Source organism: Choloepus didactylus, chromosome 1, assembly GCF_015220235.1.
Source record: "Choloepus didactylus isolate mChoDid1 chromosome 1, mChoDid1.pri, whole genome shotgun sequence".
In the NCBI taxonomy this organism is placed as follows: domain Eukaryota; kingdom Metazoa; phylum Chordata; class Mammalia; order Pilosa; family Megalonychidae; genus Choloepus; species Choloepus didactylus.
The window spans coordinates 146,677,423-146,696,219 of NC_051307.1; positions in this window are offsets into that span (position 1 = coordinate 146,677,423).

An 18,797-nucleotide genomic window follows, 5' to 3' on the forward strand; every position below is an offset into this window, starting at 1 on the left:
TTGTTTATTAGTTGTTCCAGGGGACTAACTAAACTCCACTCTTCCCTACACCACCATCTTCTATCTTTAAATTTTTAGTGTGCCTTCTTGAATTCTAAAGTTGAATAGTATCTTCCTCAGAACTGATAAAAGATTTACAAATCCTTAACTCTGACATTCCCCACTCATTTTCTTTGTTTTTGTCCAATATTTTAGTTCCCTTGTTTTAATGTCATCTGTTCTCATTTCCAACAATTAATTCATTATCACTTGTGCCTGATCTACTGACTGTCATTGAGTTTTTTTTAAAATGTGAAATAATTTCAAACCTAGAGAAAAATTGTAAGACTAGGATAAACATTTGTTTCCTGAATCATTTAAGTTTCTGATGTGAAGTTCCAAATATGTCAGTGTATAATACTTACAAAGAGACTGTTCTACACAACCACAAAACAACCATCAAAATCAAGAAACTGATTGTGATACATCATTGAATCCTCAGACTCCATTCAAATTTCACCAATTGTCTCAATAATATCCTGTATAGTAAAAAGATTTAGTCTAAGAACACATTTAGTTGCATTTAGCTGTCCTGTCTTTAGTTTCCTTTGACCTGGAACAGATTTCTGTATTTATTTCCAGATCTATCTATATTGACACCAGTGTGTGCCACTGATGTCTTCAATTCTAAGCTGCTTTAGTTTTTTCTATTTCCATATTTTCCTACTCCAACAGTGAGGAACCCAGCTCCCATTGTCCTCAATGTATTTATTTATTGGATCAGCCCTGCACATATGTAACTTGGCTCTCTTTGCAGCTAAGCCCCTGATACCACCAGTCACACAGATGCCTGCCTTTCTTGGCCCCAACAAATGAACTTTGAACTGAAACATTAAAGTATTTTTGAAAAATTGCATTGATCTTATATTGTGACCTATAATTTCTTTCTTTAAAAAACACTTTTTTTTTTTTTTTACCTAATCTGTTCTTGGCACAGAGTTTCTTTTCTTTCTTTATATCTTTGATCATTTGAAATTTACTTTAATATTTAATTTTAAGTTTCTTTTAGACTATTCCATGACCTTCAGTTCTTGGGGTGTGAATTATCCCATGAGTTGCATCTACTTAGTCCGCTTTGAGGTGGTTCATTTTTCAGTTGGGCTTTCTAATTTTTTACTGTGAGCTCTTCCATAGGGGTTGTCTACAACAAAAGTTCCAGTTTTCTGGGCTGTGGAATTGACCCTGTGGATTTCCTTCTTGTGAAATGACTTTGTATTTGCCTCTGCCAAGGGTTTGTGAGTTTTACTGGTTTGAACAAACTATTCTATTAATTTCTCAGAGTGAGATTTCTATACCCTGAGAATTCGAACACATGTGAGGCACAGCCTTGATGTTCAGCTTTCCGACAGGTGATTCTCTTTCAACCACATCCCTGTGTGGTCAGTTTCCTTGTAACTGTCCCAGGCTGGCGAGCAGACCTGGTAGAATAGAGTGTGCAGCGTTTTATGGCTCCAGGCTTTATGCAAAGTTCACTTCTAACTCTTCTAACTCTTGCGGGGGTGACTTCTTCTCTCCTATCTCCTAACTTCTGTTAAATTCCAGTCCCCAGTCCCTATATTTGTTTCTAATAACCCTGGTGAGTGGTTTCATCTTCTACTTATCCTTAAGACTTTTAGTTTCTTCTTTGTTTCTGGCACCTAGGATTTCCCCAATCTTGTTTTTTTACTTAGTCATATATTAAAATAGATTTTTTGGAGGTTATACTTTAGTGAACATTTTAATATGTTTTGAGCAACTTAGTCTGTTAGTTTGACCAGAAGAAATCTGTATTATCCACAGACTGGTGAAATAAATTATAATATAGTTGCTAGAAGGAATAATATGTAACTAGTACAAACAATGTGGTTGAAATCTAATAAAGTAGGTAGGAAATGTTTGTAATATAATAGGATAAGAAGCACAATACAACATTTCATTTACATAAAATGAAAATAATATATGTATAGGAAAATGTCTAAGAATATACTAGAATGTTAAGAGTAGCTCTTTTAGGTTTGTGGGATTATTGAGTTAATTTTATTTCTGTAGTGATAACAAAAAGGAAGCTTTGATAAACATTCCTAAGCCTTATAATTCCTCAGATAATAATAGCAATACCAGTGGTGGTTTATAACTCCAATATTAGCTAATTATTTGGATATTGGTTGAAATAAAATACTTTAAGGTGGGGACTAGGGAAAATTAAACAATTAAAGTTGTGATTTGAGAACTAACTGATCTTATTCTTGCAGTTTTGATATTGTTTTAAAAACAAAATACAAAAGAAAAACAAAAAGTGGTTTAAGGGCTGCAAAGATTTTACCTCGTGGCTGGCTGTGCCTTAAGAGTAGATGAAACAAAACTAAGTTTCTAGGAGGTTGAATGGTAAGGTTTTTACCTAAACTTATAATTGAGTAAAGTCTTTTGAAAATGAGGAAGGTGCTTTGATTTCAAATAACTGTGAGTAGTCTCAATGTGATTTTATCTAAATAGAGTTTAAATAAAATTTTCCGTAACTTAATTAATCTTCTCTTTTCCTTAGTGCCTCAAGGACTAAAATGCGAATTTTATACTTGCTGAAAAAAGCAGTAATTATCTTGGAATAACATATGTGTGCCAGTTTGAATGTGTTATGTCCCCCAGAAAAAGCCATGTTCTTTGATGCAGTCTTGTGGGGCAGATGTTTTAGTGCTGATTAGATTGGAATCCTTTGAGTGTTTCCATGGAGATGTGCCCCACCCAACTGTGGGTGATGGCACTAATTGAATGGCTTCAATGGAGGTGTGGCCCCACCCATTCAACACTATATAGGCTCGGGCAGAGGGACCGAGCTTGCTACAGCCAAGAGGGACACTTTGAAGAAAGCACAGGAGCTGCAGATGAGAGACCTTTTTTTTAATTTTAATTTTAATTAATTAATTAATTAATTTATTTATTTATTTTTTATTAGATTCAGTTTTATTGAAATACATTCACACACCATACAATCATCCATGGTATACAATCCACTGTCCACGGTATGATAACATAGTTATGCGTTCATCACCACAATCTATCAGATGAGAGACCTTTTGAAGATGGCTGTTGGAAGCAGACTCTTGCTCTGGAGAGGCTAAGAGAGGACAAATGCCCCAAGAGCAACCGAGAGTGACATTTTGAAGAGGAGCTGTGGCCTAGAGAGGAATGCCCTTGGAGAAAGCCATTTTGAAACCAAAACTTTGGAGCAGATGCCAGCCACATGCCTTCCCAGCTAACAGAGGTTTTCCGGACACCATTGGCCATCCTCCAGTGAAGGTACCAGATTGCTGATGTGTTACCTTGGACACTTTATGGCCTTAAGACTGTAATTGCGTAACCAAATAAACCTCCTTTATAAAAGTCAATCTGTCTCTGGTGTTTTGCATTCTGGAAGCATTAGCAAACTAGAACAGATTTTGGTACCAGAGAAGTGGGGAACTGCTGCGTTTGCAAATACCAAACATGTTGGAATGGCTTTTTAAATGGATAAGGGGAAGATTCTGTAAGAATTGTGAGGAGCTTGATAGAAAAGGCCTAAACTGCTTTGAAGAGACTGTGGAAATATGGACTCTAAAGATACTTCTGATGAGGCCATGAGCAGGAATGATGAATGTGTCATTGCCAACTGGAAGAAGGGTGATCCTTGTTTTAAAGCGGCAGAGAATTTGGCAAAATTGAGTCCTGGAATCGCATGGAAAGCAGAAGTTGAAAATGACAAGCTGGGATACTTGGCTGATGAAATTTCAAAACTAAAAGTTGTGGATATAGCATGGCTTCTCCTTGCAGCTTATAGTAAAATGCGAGAGGACAGAGATAAACTTAGAACTGAACTCTTAGGTTCAAAGAAACCAGAAACTGATGGTTTGGAAAATTCTGGGCTTCCAGGGGATAGAACCTCAGAAGCTACAGCCCAACATGAGGATGTAACCAAACATGGAACCCAGCCTCCATTTCAGTACAAGCCAAGATTGGAAAAGGAATTAAGCAGAAAGGATTTGTGGAAAGTCCTATTGTCTGATGGCTTTGACCCCTGTGTGCTTCATGCAAAGCCAACAGAATTTTTGTGAGATCTTTATAGACAGAGATGCTGTCGGTCTAGACTGGAGGAGATAGACAAGGAACAAACTGAGGGAGAAATTTCTTCAAAGACAGAGCCGTGGAAGATGAGGTCTGGAGTCAAGAGGCCTCGGGCTGGGAGAGCGGAGTGGCCCACACGCATGGAAAGGGTGCGTTTGCCCTGGAGGTCGAGGGCAGGCCTTTCACCTTGATGCTCAGGAAATGTTCTGCCACCCCAAGCCCCAAAGAGGGTGGAGCGCATTCCCAGGGAATTTGGGAGATCCTGGCTGCCACCCCACTGTTCTGAAGGGGTTGAGTGTGTGCCTTGGAGATGGAAGAGAATCTGGGTGCTGCCCCGATGTTTGAGGAGGGTGGGGCCGAAAAGGTGGTCTCCCCAATGTGTGGATATGTTAGAGCACTCACCCAAGTGTTTGGAGAGGAAAGGGCTGCCGAAAAGGCCCTTAGGAAGGGTTAGGCTCCCACTCTCTCAAGCCCCAAGGATGCAACATTGTTCTGTAAATGACTCTCAGACTTTGAAATCTAATGGAGTTTGTCCTGCGGGTTTTAGGAACTGTTTTGGTCCTGTTAACCTTGTATTCCTTACTGTTTCTCCTTATGGCAATGGGAATGTTTATCCTATGAATGTCCCTCCTTTGTATATTGGACACACATAGCTTGTTCTAAGTTCATAGATCCACAGCAAAAGGAGAATTATGCCTTAGGACCGACCACGCCTATAATTGATTTTGATGGGATCTATTCTTAACTATTGTTACTCAAATGATTTAAGTTTCTGTGATATTGTGATGGGATGAATGTATTTTGTATATGGAAAGATCATGTTTATCTGGGGTCCAGGGGATGGAATGTGCCAGTTTGAATGTGTTATGTTCCCCAGAAAAAAAACATGTTTTTTGATGCAGTCTTGTGGGGCAGACGTTTTAGTGCTGATTAGATTGGAATCGTTTGAGTGTTTCCATGGAGATGTGCCCCACCCAACTGTGGGTGATGGCACTAATTGGATGGTTTCTGTGGAGGTGTGGCCCTGCCCATTCAGCACTGTATAGGCTCGGGCAGAGGGACCGAGCTTGCTACAGCCAAGAGGGACACTTTGAAGAAAGCACAGGAGCTGCAGATGAGAGGCCTTTTGAAGATGGCCGTTGGAAGCAGACTCTTGCTCTGGAGAGGCTAAGAGAGGACAAATGCCCCAAGAGCAACCGAGAGTGACATTTTGAAGAGGCACTGTGGCCTAGAGAGGAACGTCCTTGGAGAAAGCCATTTTGAAACCAGAACTTTGGAGCAGATGCCAGTCATGTGCCTTCCCAGCTAACAGAGGTTTTCCAGACACCATTAGCCATCCTCCAGTGAAGGTACCAGATTGCTGATGTGTTACCTTGGACACTTTATGGCCTTAACACTATAACTGTGTAACCAAATAAACTCCTTTATAAAAGTCAATCCATCTCTGGTGTTTTGCATTCCAGCAGCATTAGCAAACTAGAACAACATGTAATTGGTGTTCCAGCAGATTTTTATAGTTATTCCTACAAAATAAAGAATTTCAAAATTTGGCTCTGTAATTGAATGCTGAATAATTGAGTCCATTTGGTGAACAAATCTTAGAGTATACTGAAAAACAAATGCAATTCTGAGTTGTATGGCTTTAAGGAAAACAAAGCAAAACAAAACAAAATAAAACATTTCTTTGTTTTCCTGTGCATGTATTCCAAAAGGAGAATTTGTAATCAAGTAATTGCTTCTGACAGTGGGTCAGTGACACTTTACCATCATTTGTAACATTTAATGTATTTATTTATTTGTTTGACTCTTAACCCTATTATCTTGCATGGAAATGCTCACAACTGTTCTAATATTATGTTCTTTCAAAATGACTATATCATGATAATCATTGTTAACTGGTTTTTCAATGACTTTCTGCTTTTTCTATTTCAAATCGTTCTTCTATCAGTATTCTCTGTCCATCTTCACTGTTATTTCATAGTCTCCTATGGTGCTTTCCTGTCCTTTTTCATATGTGGAAAATAATACCGTGTTTACATACTGGGACAAACAGGCAAGGCTGTCTGCTCCAGCAGCCCTGAGGCTGAGGGGACATTATCTCTCATTATCTGTCTCCATGGCCCCACTGGTACCCTTTGCAATGGTCTACCAACTGGGGAGCCTGGGATTATTTCATCTTGCCTCTGCTTCATTAGGATTTTGTCTATGGGTCTCAAACGTCTCATATGCACCAGAAATTTTTGCAATTCATAAAACTTTAAACGTTTTAAGTCAGTCAACACTTAAAATGTATAAAATTATTTGATTAAGTAATTGAAATGCCTACAGCTCTTAATGGTCACCCATTACATGTCATTTATCCTCATCAGTGTTTATAAGGGTGTGGTTTTCTCAGGATCATTGGAAGCTTGTGGGTGAGTTGCATTGAGTGATTAAGGGAAAAAATACTGTCAGCTGAATCTTGAGATCTTGAAGAATCCTACTTGAACTTTTACAATCATGCACACGTATTAGACGCTTGTTTTATATGAGTATATTTCCTTTCTCTCTTCCTATCCTTTCCTTCCTCTTTCTTTTTAAAAATCTAGTCTTTTGAGAAATTTAAGGTTATTGAGGAATTTCCTAATTTTGGTTTATCTTACAGAATAAGACTTATTTGATAAGGAAAGAATTATGGCTAGGAACAACTCACAGATGAAAATAATTTCAAAACCTTGTTTGAGAAAGTTAAGTTACTCTCTATCCTGGAATTTGTATGAAAGAAAAATAAATATACTTTAAAGGGAAACTGGAAAAAATAAACAATTACTGAGCAATTTATATTAAGCACTACCTCAAACTTTTATACATATACTGCCTTTTCACATTATTATATGATATAAATTAAGGAATACACAAATAATGCTTTCCATTTTTGCCTTTGTTACCAAGAAGGCTCAAATGGAATTTGATATACCCAAGTACAATTAAGATATTCTCACTTTAGATCCCTAATGGAATTATCTTGTTCCTTCCTCTATATGTTTCTTATTTATCTTTTTAAGTATTTGCATCTTTATTTTTATTATGTATCCCTCCTAATTCTTTTCTGAATAAATAAATCTGAATAGATAAAATGAGTGTTGGGATAGATGATCTAGAGATATCTTTGAACTCAGAATATTCTATTATTTTATAGTGAGAGTAAAAAAATTACCAGATATTCAAAATTCTCTCCTCCATTTTAAATTGAAGAGGATTTCTCCAGTTTCTTTTATCTTAATCAAAATACCTACCAAATTTGCATTTCTGTGGGATAGCTTTATTTCACACTACAGAACACCTTGATTTTTTGGTTCTTCATAAACATTTCACAAATTCCAAGATCTGTGGGGACCTTTTACTCTGAGGAAAATACATTAATTTTTAGTAAATAATATGAGGCTTAATTTAAGAAATAGAACAATCATTCAGATATCTTTGTTTCTTGGAATGTCATTGTTCCATCTTAAAAACACCTGTGCAACCTACAGTTGTGAAACAAGACATTGGAAAACAAATAATAATGAGGACAATAGATTGAGGCTCAAGGGAGTAATCTGGGGTATTGTGGAAAGAGTATGGACTTTGTATAGAAATACATGGATTCAAATCCTGAAGAGCCAATTCACTGGCTGCAGAGTCTCAGGTAATTTCCCTAACCATTGACTCCAATTTTCTTATTTATAAAAAGAAGTATAAAGAGGTATGGCAGGCCTGTTTTGAAGATGTTGAGTACTTAGGTCAGTGTTTGGCACATGGTAGCTCTCCATAAATAGGAGCCATTATTACTGCTATTAACAAAAGCCTGGTTTAATTCTGATCTTGCTGTAGTATTATCTTGGGTAAATCAACTTTGCTTCCCTGATGAAGTTCATAATTCTTGGCCATGCCCTCTGGGAGAAAATGTTGTGAGATGAATCCATATTGAGAATTATGGTGCTATTTGGCACATCCATCTCATGTTATGGTTAAGGGCACCTGGTATAAAGCCCGGTGGTCTGGATTTGATTTCTAGTCCTGACACACACCAGTCATTTTACTTTGGGCAATTTGCATCACTTTCCTGGGTCTCATTTCCACATTTGTGCTATGAAGATGAGAACAGCACCTGTCTCATAAGATCATTGTAAGAATTATATAATTTAATATATGAAAAATGGCTGGCACATTATAAATGCTTACTAAATATTAGGTATAGTGATACGTTAGCCATTTTCAGTGGAATCATTAGTTCTGGTACTGAAATGCAAGCCAGTGTGGTTTAAAGGAGGGGCATGGCTTTGGCATAATATAGGTCCAGGTTTTCACTCTGTTGTCCAGTCTTTCACAGGCTCAGTTTCCTTGTCTGCTAAATGACAATATTATCATTTATCTCTATGCCTGTTGTGCAGGTCAAGTGATCTCTTGACCTCTTATCACCATGCTGAGGTGCTTCGTAAAGGGTAGTACCATTTTCCTGGTTCTGGGGAAGTGCAATGTGGAATAACTAATAACTCAACAAGGAACTCACAATGACAGAATCTGCTTATAACCCAGGAATCATTTTTAAGCTCCTTTAAAATTAGTCCAGATATGGAAATTTTGTTCTCTGACTTTTTCAAGCCAAGGAAGCAGGAAGATACTGCCTTTTTAAATCTCCTTTCTGTTTCTCTTGCTTGAAAATGACAGCCATCACCAATATCACTAACATTTACTAAGAGCCTGTTATCTGCCAAGCACTTTGACATCCATCACTTCACTATCCAATAAACCTGAGGTTAAGCATTATCCCTATTTGACAGATGAGTAAACTGAGGCTCTTAGAGGTTAAGTAACATGCTCAAGGTCACATAGCTCATGGGTTTCTGAACCAAAACTTAAGTGGCCCAATCTACTGCATCCTGATTCCTGCCAGTAAACCCAACTATGAACCTCCCACTGCACCTGCAGGGAGCCTGTTTCCATCAAGTGAGCCTGCTTGGGTAGAAAGACACAAGTCTTGGTCATGACTTTAGCTTGAAATAGGCAAACTTGACCTCTAAACTTGTAATTGCTGAGTGGGGCTGGGCAAGCTGACTCCTTGCTAGGTGAGAGGGCATTTAGCCAAGACAGCAAGTTTGCAGAGGCAAATCTCAGACCCAATAGCACTTTTTACCTTGACCCACTTAATTTGTGATTCACATGTGGTTCTGGAACAGACAGAACCAATGGCAAAGGTAGTCTCCACGGGGACTATGTGCTTCCAAAGTAACCAATGGCAGGTCAGATACTGAAAGTAGAGAATGCATAAATTCCTATATTAGTGGATGGGTAGGACTGTGAGATGACTTAGGTTTCTCCCAAGGACAATTCTGTTGTGTTCTACCAGGCTGCAATTTTAATAACTGTTTCCATTTGGCAAAACCTGCATTTTGTGCATGCATATTGGGTAATTGAGTGCTTATCTGCTCAATTTGCATGACAGAAGTCTACTGACATTTTTATGTAACAGATGTGACAGTCATATTCAAAAAGACTGATACGATTTCAGAATATGGCTTTATCATAATACCACAAAAGGTGGGCTCTTTTGACTGTGTGCAGAGTTTTGCAAATACTTAATTAGAGGCAAAGGGAAAAATGTGAGCTTTAATGACATTATTGGTTGAGATGTCTTCCACAGAGATATTTGAGTAGAATAATTGTTGGTTCATTGTATGTTTTATGATCTGCACATTCCGAAATGCTAGATTGTGATATTATTTCTAAACGACACTGTAGGTATAGTCACATATACCCAGACAGGCTGGATAGAAGAATACATTCATTATACAGTTTTACCTTGTGTCCCATTACTGGACCCTTTGAGGCACACTCTAAATTAATATTTTTATAAATTGTCATTATCTTGTATTTGAATAATACAATTTATAGTGCACTTTTTGCCCTGATAAAGACCCATTTAACAAATGTAAAGTTTTAGAATATACCACAAACTTGTTGACCTTATTTTGGCATTTATTCATTTTTCAGTATACCTGGAGCCTCAGAAATGGAAGTGGCCTGGATCCCTCTTGATCTTTATAGGCTCTGGCTCTTCATTCTTCAGTGTTTTGTATAAATATCATCTCTCCAAATAAGCTACAAGCTTCTAGAAAGTAAGGGCTAAATTTTTACTGATTTCTTCTCATCTTTATTATTTCCTTCCTTCTGCTTGCTTTGGGTTTATTTTACTCTTCTTTCATAGGTTCTTGAAATGGGAGCATAGATTATTGATTCAAGACTTTTCCTCTTCATTAATTTATGCATTTAATACTATAAATTTTCCTCTCAGCACTACTTTAACTGTACTCCACAGATTCTGAGATGTATTTCCACTTTCACTCAGTTCAATATATATATATATATACACACACACACACATACATATATATATGTTTGTTTTACCTTGAGACTTCCTCTTTGATCCATAGATTATTTAGAAATGTGTTGTTTAGCTTCCAAATATTTGGTGATTTTACTGTTATGTTTCTGTGTTTGATTTCTAGTTTGATTCCATTGTGTCAGAGAACACATTTTGTATGATTTCAATTCTTTTGAATTTGTTGAAAATTGTTTTATGGCCCAGAATATGATCTATCTTGTTATGTGCTTCATTGGCAATTGAAAAGAATGTGTATTCTTTTGTTGCTGGGTGAAGTGTTCTATAAATATTTCCCACAATAATTTGGAATGACTCCAGAGTGCTTGCCATGAAGAATTCAAGTAAGGAAAATTCCCCGTGTAAGAACAGGTAGGAGCAAGTGAATTTGATTCTAGAGTTCTGGATCCCAGACCTGGCTCTGCCACCAGATAAAGACGTGACCTTGGGAAATGGTCTATCACCCCTGGACTTCTCTTACTCTAACTGTAAAAATAAGGGAATTTGATGAGCCATCCCAATGTCTCCATTATCCCCAATATTTTATGAAGATAGACCTTAAAAATTATATGCCCTATATAGGATTTTTCATATTAAAGTAGTAGTGTAAATCTCTGTGTCTCTAAATGAATCCAGATAATTATCTACCTTGGTGTTACTCAGAATAAAAGTCTACATCATAATCCCTGTACATAATTCCTCCCCTCTTTTGAGCTTGCTGTTCCCCTGCCTGGAATGCTCTTCTCCCAGATATCACCATGGGTGACCTTTTCATTATCTTCAGATCTCTGCTCAGGGTCCTCATCTCAATGAGGCCTTTCTTGACACTGCCCTATTGTCAACTGAATACCCACCCTCTCCCCCAAACCTGGCAAACTCTATCCCTTTTCTCTGCTTTATTTTCCTCCTTTCACATTTCACCTATATATTCCATCTACTTTACTTATTTACTTTCATTAAACTTATTTTACTTCTCTGTCCCACTCATTATCTTTCTATCCCTTCTAGAATGTAATTTCTATAAGGACAGAAGTTCTTTTTAGTTTTTGCTTTTTTTAATTAAATTCAATTTTATTGAGATATATTCACATACCATACAATCATCTATGGTGTGCAATCAACTGTTCACAGTACCATCATCTATTTATGCATTCATCACCCCAATCTATTTTTGACCCCTTTCCTTATGCCAGAAAGAATCAGAATCAGAGTAAGAAATAAAAATAAAAAAGAACACCCAAATCATCTCCCCCATCCCATCCTATTTTTCATTCAGTCTTTGTCTCCATTCTTCTACTCATCCATCCATGCACTGGAAAAAGGGAGTGCAATCCACAAGGTTTTCACAATCCTGCTGTCACCCCTTATAATCTACATTGTTATACAATCATCTTCAAGGATCAAGGCTACTGGGTTGGAGTCTGGTAGTTTCAGGTATTTACTTCTAGCTATTCCAATACACTAAAATCTAAAAAGTGTTATCTATATAGTGTGTAAGAGTGTCCACCAGAGTGACCTCTCAACTCTATTTGAAATCTCTCAGCCACTGAAGCTTTATTTTGTTTCATTTCGCATCCCTCTTTTGGTCAAGAAGATGTTCTCAATCCCATGATGCCGGGTCCAGATTCATCTCCGGGAGTCATATCCCATGCTGAAGGGCAGAAGTTTTTTAAATATACATTTAAAATTTTTTTTACTGTTTTTAAGGGCTGTATATACAACAATTTGAATGGCACCAGGTGCTCAAAAATATTTGTTGAATGATAATTCATGAACAATCAAACTGTACTTTGCTACTGACAATGACAAAGAGAGAAAAGTTGAAGCCCTCAGAACTTTTCTTTAATTAGCCTTAAGCTTTGTTGCATGTATCAGTCTTCCAAAACATTGAACCAAACTCCTGATGGTGCATTTCATTTAACTGCAATATCAAATTAAAGCAAGGAACTGGATACCAGTAGCACTTGGAAGACAGGAAAATAATGTATAGGCCAACAAAATGTATGATAAAATAACCATCTAATGGACCTACCAAGATTCTGTTGGATTATGATCTCGCTCAAAATGAAAGCACCAATTCACTTAGCACATAATATTGTTATCAAGACTGGCTCATTTACATGGATATTTCAGCCCTTAACCAGTTAATTAAATGTAGATGCATTTGAGGTGGGATTCATCCTATTTTAAAAAATTTTAAAATACCAAATAGAAATAAACATTTTGTTTTAAAAAACTGAAGCCACAATTGTTCAAGATTTCAGTTTGGCAATGAACTTTCAGTCTGTCAAATGTCTAGTTTAAGAATGTAAGAAAAAAGACTGCTTTTAAAAATAATGCTTTTTTATTTCTTTATGCCAACTTTTTGGATGAGTTCAGCATTCTTAGTTAGCAATGCCTGGCAAAATCCTGGGTCTTACTCTAAGACGTGTAGAAAAAAATAAGGAAACTGAAGCCTGAAGGAGAGTCTTCAATTTATTTGGCACCTGTGCCTTTGGCCTCCCCCCAAATATTCTGTGTAGGTTTCTGCTGACTTTTCAGTAACAAAGTAGGGCCTGACATTTCCAAAGCCTATCCATGAGGTCAGTTTTATTCTTGCACAGACTGTTTATCTCCTTCACTACAGTAACAAACCATTGGGATGGGGAACAAATTGCCCTGGAGAAAGACAACTTGCCTAATTCACATTAGCTTCATGAAAATGGGTTGCAACATTTTCATTCTCTACAAATAAAACAAAACACAACACAACACATAAAACAAAACAAACAAAAAAGAAAACCAACAAAATCAACAAACCAAACCAAACCAAACCGAACCAACACAAAATGAAGTCCAGTGGATTTTGCAGAATCTTCAGTTATCTCCCAGATGGTAATTTATTCTGTTTAATTTTGCCCATCATGTGCTATAAGCAGTGAAGCTGTTGAAGGATTTACTTTCTTGTTCTTTTCTTTTTTTTTTTTTTTGAGAACCACAGCCTGAAGAAAATGCCATACATCATTTAAAAGAAGACAAATAGGAAATGGAAGACATGGCTAAGCCTTGAAATATGAAATCCTGAGCCTGGTTGATGGTTTAAAAATTCAGCCCTTTGTTGATAATCTAACTTGATAGAGCAAGACTGGTAGGAATCTCATGTAGAATATGGCGTGTTTATGTTACAGGTCATTTCCTTTACTTTTCCAAACATGTTTTTCAAATTGGTTTCGAGTTGATACAGCTGCCTCTAGCAAAGTATATAGAAAGCATAACTGCCCCATATATGACAGATAGCTAACAGCTGTTGTAAAACTGACACTGTGTTGGTACTACCTCAACAATGAAGTTGTTGTTACTTCATTATTGTACACTCTCTGAAATATTTGTCTTTGTGATAAGCTTTGGCATGAAGTCTGTCCTGATGGTAACACTGAGAAGGCACATCTTGCTATCATCAGAAAGTTGTAAATCTTTCCAAGAAAGCAAAGAAAACCAAGAGATGTTATATATAAATTTATTGATTCAGGTTTAACATTTTCTATGTTGATTTCACAGTTATTTTAGTATCCTATATATCTACTATACATTACAACATGGTCATTAACTATATACATTTGGATTTACCTTATGACTTGGCCTGTTGAATGTATTATTTCCATGTAGGTAGATAATATGGCAATACATAAGGTTAAGTGGGTATTTGGGAAGGAAATGGGATTTATAACATTCATCTGATCTGTATGGATATTTTCCAACTCATCTCAGTGCTCTTTTAATCCCAGCTTTTTCTTAAATACTGTATTTGCAATTTAAGCACTGCCACATGCTGCCGCTGCCATTACAAAGATACATTAGATTGATAGAATGATGCCGAATTCTTTATGACTGGAGAAAATAATGACTTCCTCTGTTCTCTCTAATCATGTTTTTATGGTTTGTTTTCCAAACTACTGCATACTTGACCTTAAAAGGGGAACAAGACAGCACATTTCATTTAACGAGTAATAAAAAGTTGGATTCTCATTTTGTGTTTAAACCTATGGGGAATACATTTTGCTAAAAGATATTTTCATTATGATCCCCAGGTCTAAGACAATTCTGGCTGACTCTGGTTCCTTGAGGACTGTATGTCTCAATAATTGAAAATGGATGCAGTGTACTTTGACCTATTTTACTTTCTGTGTCTCCAAGTTGTAAACCTCTTTACAGTCTTCCACGAGATTTTAGGAAGTCACTATTTCAAGTGGAAGGAAAAATAAAACCCTCATGCTTGATTCCTCCTCTTCTTCACTAAAGTTACCTTTTAATGGTTCTCCCATTACAAATCCTAGAATAATGGGTGATAATGATACTGGCTGTTGCACCTTGTTTAAAAGGTAGAGCACTTCTAATACACTCCTTTTAGAAAAGTACATTATTTGAACAGTTTGCTGCTTTAAAGCATACATTAAAGAAATCTGGTGTTCGAACCTTCAGATCTCTTACATCAGGCAATTTTTGTGTCGAACATTATTCATATAAATGGGAAGAGCCCCAAACAGAACATGAAGGATATTTAAACTAAAACCAATTTAAAACATAATTAAAAGATATTCCATTCTCTTGGAAATGAAATAACATTGTAGATAAGACAAAAAAATTAATTTGGCACTTGGCTTTTAGTTGGTTAAGAACCTGAACTCCCGCAATTTTGGCTACATAGTCCCTTACTCCTCAGGTATAAGGTCGAGGGGATGAAGTAAGCTCTTTTTTTTAAAGAGATTCATGAAGTTTTCCACCTGTAAATTCAGTCCGGGGACTTTTAATAAGACTGCATTACATTTATGTAATGCAGTGTCTAAAGCACTTCAGTAATGTGGTTAACTTAGCAAAGTGCAAAATTTACATATGACTCTAATAACCCACAGAGTTTAGAATTTCCACCTTAGTTATCTGAAGATTATTAAATATTCATCTGTAAGAAGTCTTTGAAAAGTTCATGTAATATATTTTAGAAAATATACTTCAGGGAATCCTTACATTTTATTTTATTCTGGCTAGCAACAAATAACCATCCATTTGATAAATCTATTTGTTTTCTTCTTGGGCTGTTTGTAGAAAGAGGCTCAGAGGTTCTATTGCCATCTTTATGCTTTTCTTATCTTCAGTAGCTTATTGTGTCCACATCCTATAGCCTCTTTTCAGAATGATTAGTTTAATGAAACGTAAAATATTCATAATCCATCTCACCCATTTAATGATCATTGAAGAATTTAATTTTTCCATTGCTTTCTAACAGTGTAGAGAGACATGTTTTCACTCATCATTAGGACTTATTTGACAAATGTGTTAATTAATTTTAAAAGTAATTAAGTTGATCTGCCCTAAAATTTAATCATATTTTAGTGGTTAAATTGTCTCTACAAATCTACACATAATCTAGGCAATTTACTGCCATTTCTAAATCAGTTTTTCAGAATTACTTTTGAGCTTCATAAACTGAGGCACATAATCATTGAAGCTCACTCCTTAAAGGAGGGCTGTTTTGGTTGGAGGTTGTGTGTGTAAGAGGGCCAGCAGTGGGAGGTGATTTTTGCTGATGCCTGCTATGCACTGAGCACTGTGCTAAGTAGTTATACAGGTCTCATTTTGCAATGTGAAATTTTTGGGTGTTTGTAAAACATATCACATCTTGCACATCGTGGCTTATGCCTCATTTTAGTTTGTTACCTCTGACTGCTGGTGCCTTTTTCATTGCTTGTAAGGAAATGCCAGAGTAGAAAGCCATGAGGACTTTCTTACAGATCAGCGGAAAGATTTAGTTATAGGATCTTGGAGCTGTATAAGATCTTAGAGCTCATCTAATCCGATCCTCTAATTTTATGGAGGAGAAAACTGGGACTCAGGGAAGGTAAGTGACTAAGTTACTAAGTTGTGTTATAAGTTGTGAGCTCATTGCACTTCTGGATCGTTTCCATGCATTCCAGGTGTTACTTCCATGGTGTGCTGATGGTCTTTCTGGGGCTTGAAATCTTTGGATCAGATGGATTCTTTCATCTAGTTTTATTTTATTTTTAAAGGCTTTATCTTCACTTTCAGTGCCATCTTGTTCCATTTTCTCTGGTGGCATCTGGATCTTTGCAAGCATCATACTGTAGACGTTAGGGCTTGGGGATTCTGAGAAATCAAACCAGAAGTTAGACATTTTGAGGCACAAATGAAAGTAAATTAGGACTTACCTAAATGTGCACCAGGAAGCTCAGCCACGAGATTGATTGCAAGACTAAGCCTGAGCACAGTTTTCTTATGTGTTTCACAGTGCATTCTGGGTTCATTCTTTCGTGCTTGCATTACCTCTTAAATTTTTATAAGCATTTTTTATTCAATCTAGAGCTAGAAGAATGAAAAGTTTATGTGAAAGGATCAAAGCATTTATTTCTCAATTTCCTTGAGCTATAGTTGGAATCCCTTGACATTGGTGAATCTATTCATAGAAATATGTGTCAGAGGAAAAGAAATCACCTAGTGTCCAAGCAGTAAAACACTCATTCATTGTATGTGTATATGTGTGTGCATTGGAGTTTGATCAATTATTATTTCTACAAAGCCATATTTTTGTTGGGCTGGCTATGGGATATTACTCTGCAATCTGTCTTGAAATCAGTGTGAAAATAATTTCTTCTGGACACTTTAACACTGTATTTTTAAAATTTTTATGTCAATAACTGCATCTAATGAAGATATTTTAAGATATCTTCCTGAGATGTTTTTTACAACAAATGAAAATAGCTTTCCTCGCTTCCAGCTTTCATCTTCATGGAGTTCTTATCTTGATGATGGTCACAAGCACTTTTGTGCCATTTCTGGATTAGGTGTTTCTACCTTTGTATTCCATAACAAGAGGGACACCCACTAAAGGGTGTATCCATACACTTATGAGCTGGGTTTGGTTGACACTAACTGATTAGAAATGCAATTTATTACATAACTCTTCCTTTTTTAGTGGGAGCTGTGGTTAAAATGCTGGCACTGGCTAATTAGTAGGCTCAATTCTGCCTTTTCAGTGAGGTTGGTCCATAAAGGATTTGATGCTTTCTTTCCTGAAACAAACAAAAACAGCTTTGGAACTGTCAGGAAGTAACAGCAGCTCTTGAAGGCTAATCATTACCAGCTTTTGTTGTGTGGTTGTAATTGTTGCATGAATTCTGCTTCAATCAGGGAAAAATATGCTTAAGTGCCAGTAAAAGTTTTTATGCTCCTATGAAATTTTGCAATTTATGGCTTTGTACAGATCAGCCTGTGTTACTAGGCAACACTGTATGTGTCTTTCATTCAAATTATTCCTTAATCCCCAGCTTTGCTGCAAATTCTACCTTAAAAAAAATTGTAATAAATTATCATAACATAGGGTTAAATTCTGAAGACAAAAGTGATATGGAAGTTGTGATGCTGAAAAAGGAAGCAGTACTAAAAAAAACTTACACTGGTTGAAAACAATAAGAATATTTACAGCTTAACTGTATTCACCTCAGGAAAAAAAAAGTGGTTCCAATTGGATTTAATGATCATGTAGTTCTCTGATTGGCCATTAAGCAAGCCAGGTTTTTGGCACTTAAGCAATCATATTTGTGATGCTGGTTTTAATTAAGAAGTACACTGCAGGATATTCAATGACCAGGGAAGTGTGGGATGGCTGCTAGCTTGCTGTGCATCCGTATGCATTTGAGAGAAGATAAAACCCTGAAAGAGATATAATGACTCTTTCTCTCTCCATCTTTAAATAGAGCATCTGCCTCAGATTATGCATTGCTGTGCAGACAGGTCTTAGAAGCTACACGAAGCCAAAGCATTCTCATTAAACAGGCAAGAAATTGCAACTTGTTTCTCAAAGCAATACCAAATTAAATGGCAAGGACAGAGCCACAGACACTTCAGAGATATTAGGGAAATCCTAGAAGCACTGTTGGAACAGCCATAGTAATTTGGGTTTGTGGTTTGGAAGTGGTTTTGGTTTGAATTCTGTTAATGTTTTGAGTTTCTGTTATTATTGTCCTCCAAGCAACCTAGACAATATTTCCTAGTAATCTATGCCCAAAGTAACAAGACTCACTTTTTTGAGCAGAAGCTCCCTAAATTTCGTTTTACGACAACTTTTAAATACGGGAAAAACTTCCTAGATGAGAAAATGTGGCTTCCATAGGTAGGCAGTGGGAGATTCGAGTCTGAACACTGGCGAGCTCTGACCTCATGTCCTAGACCCTTCCTACTCAAATTATGGCCTGTGGACTAGCAGCATCAGCAGTCCCTCGGGGCCTGTAAGAAA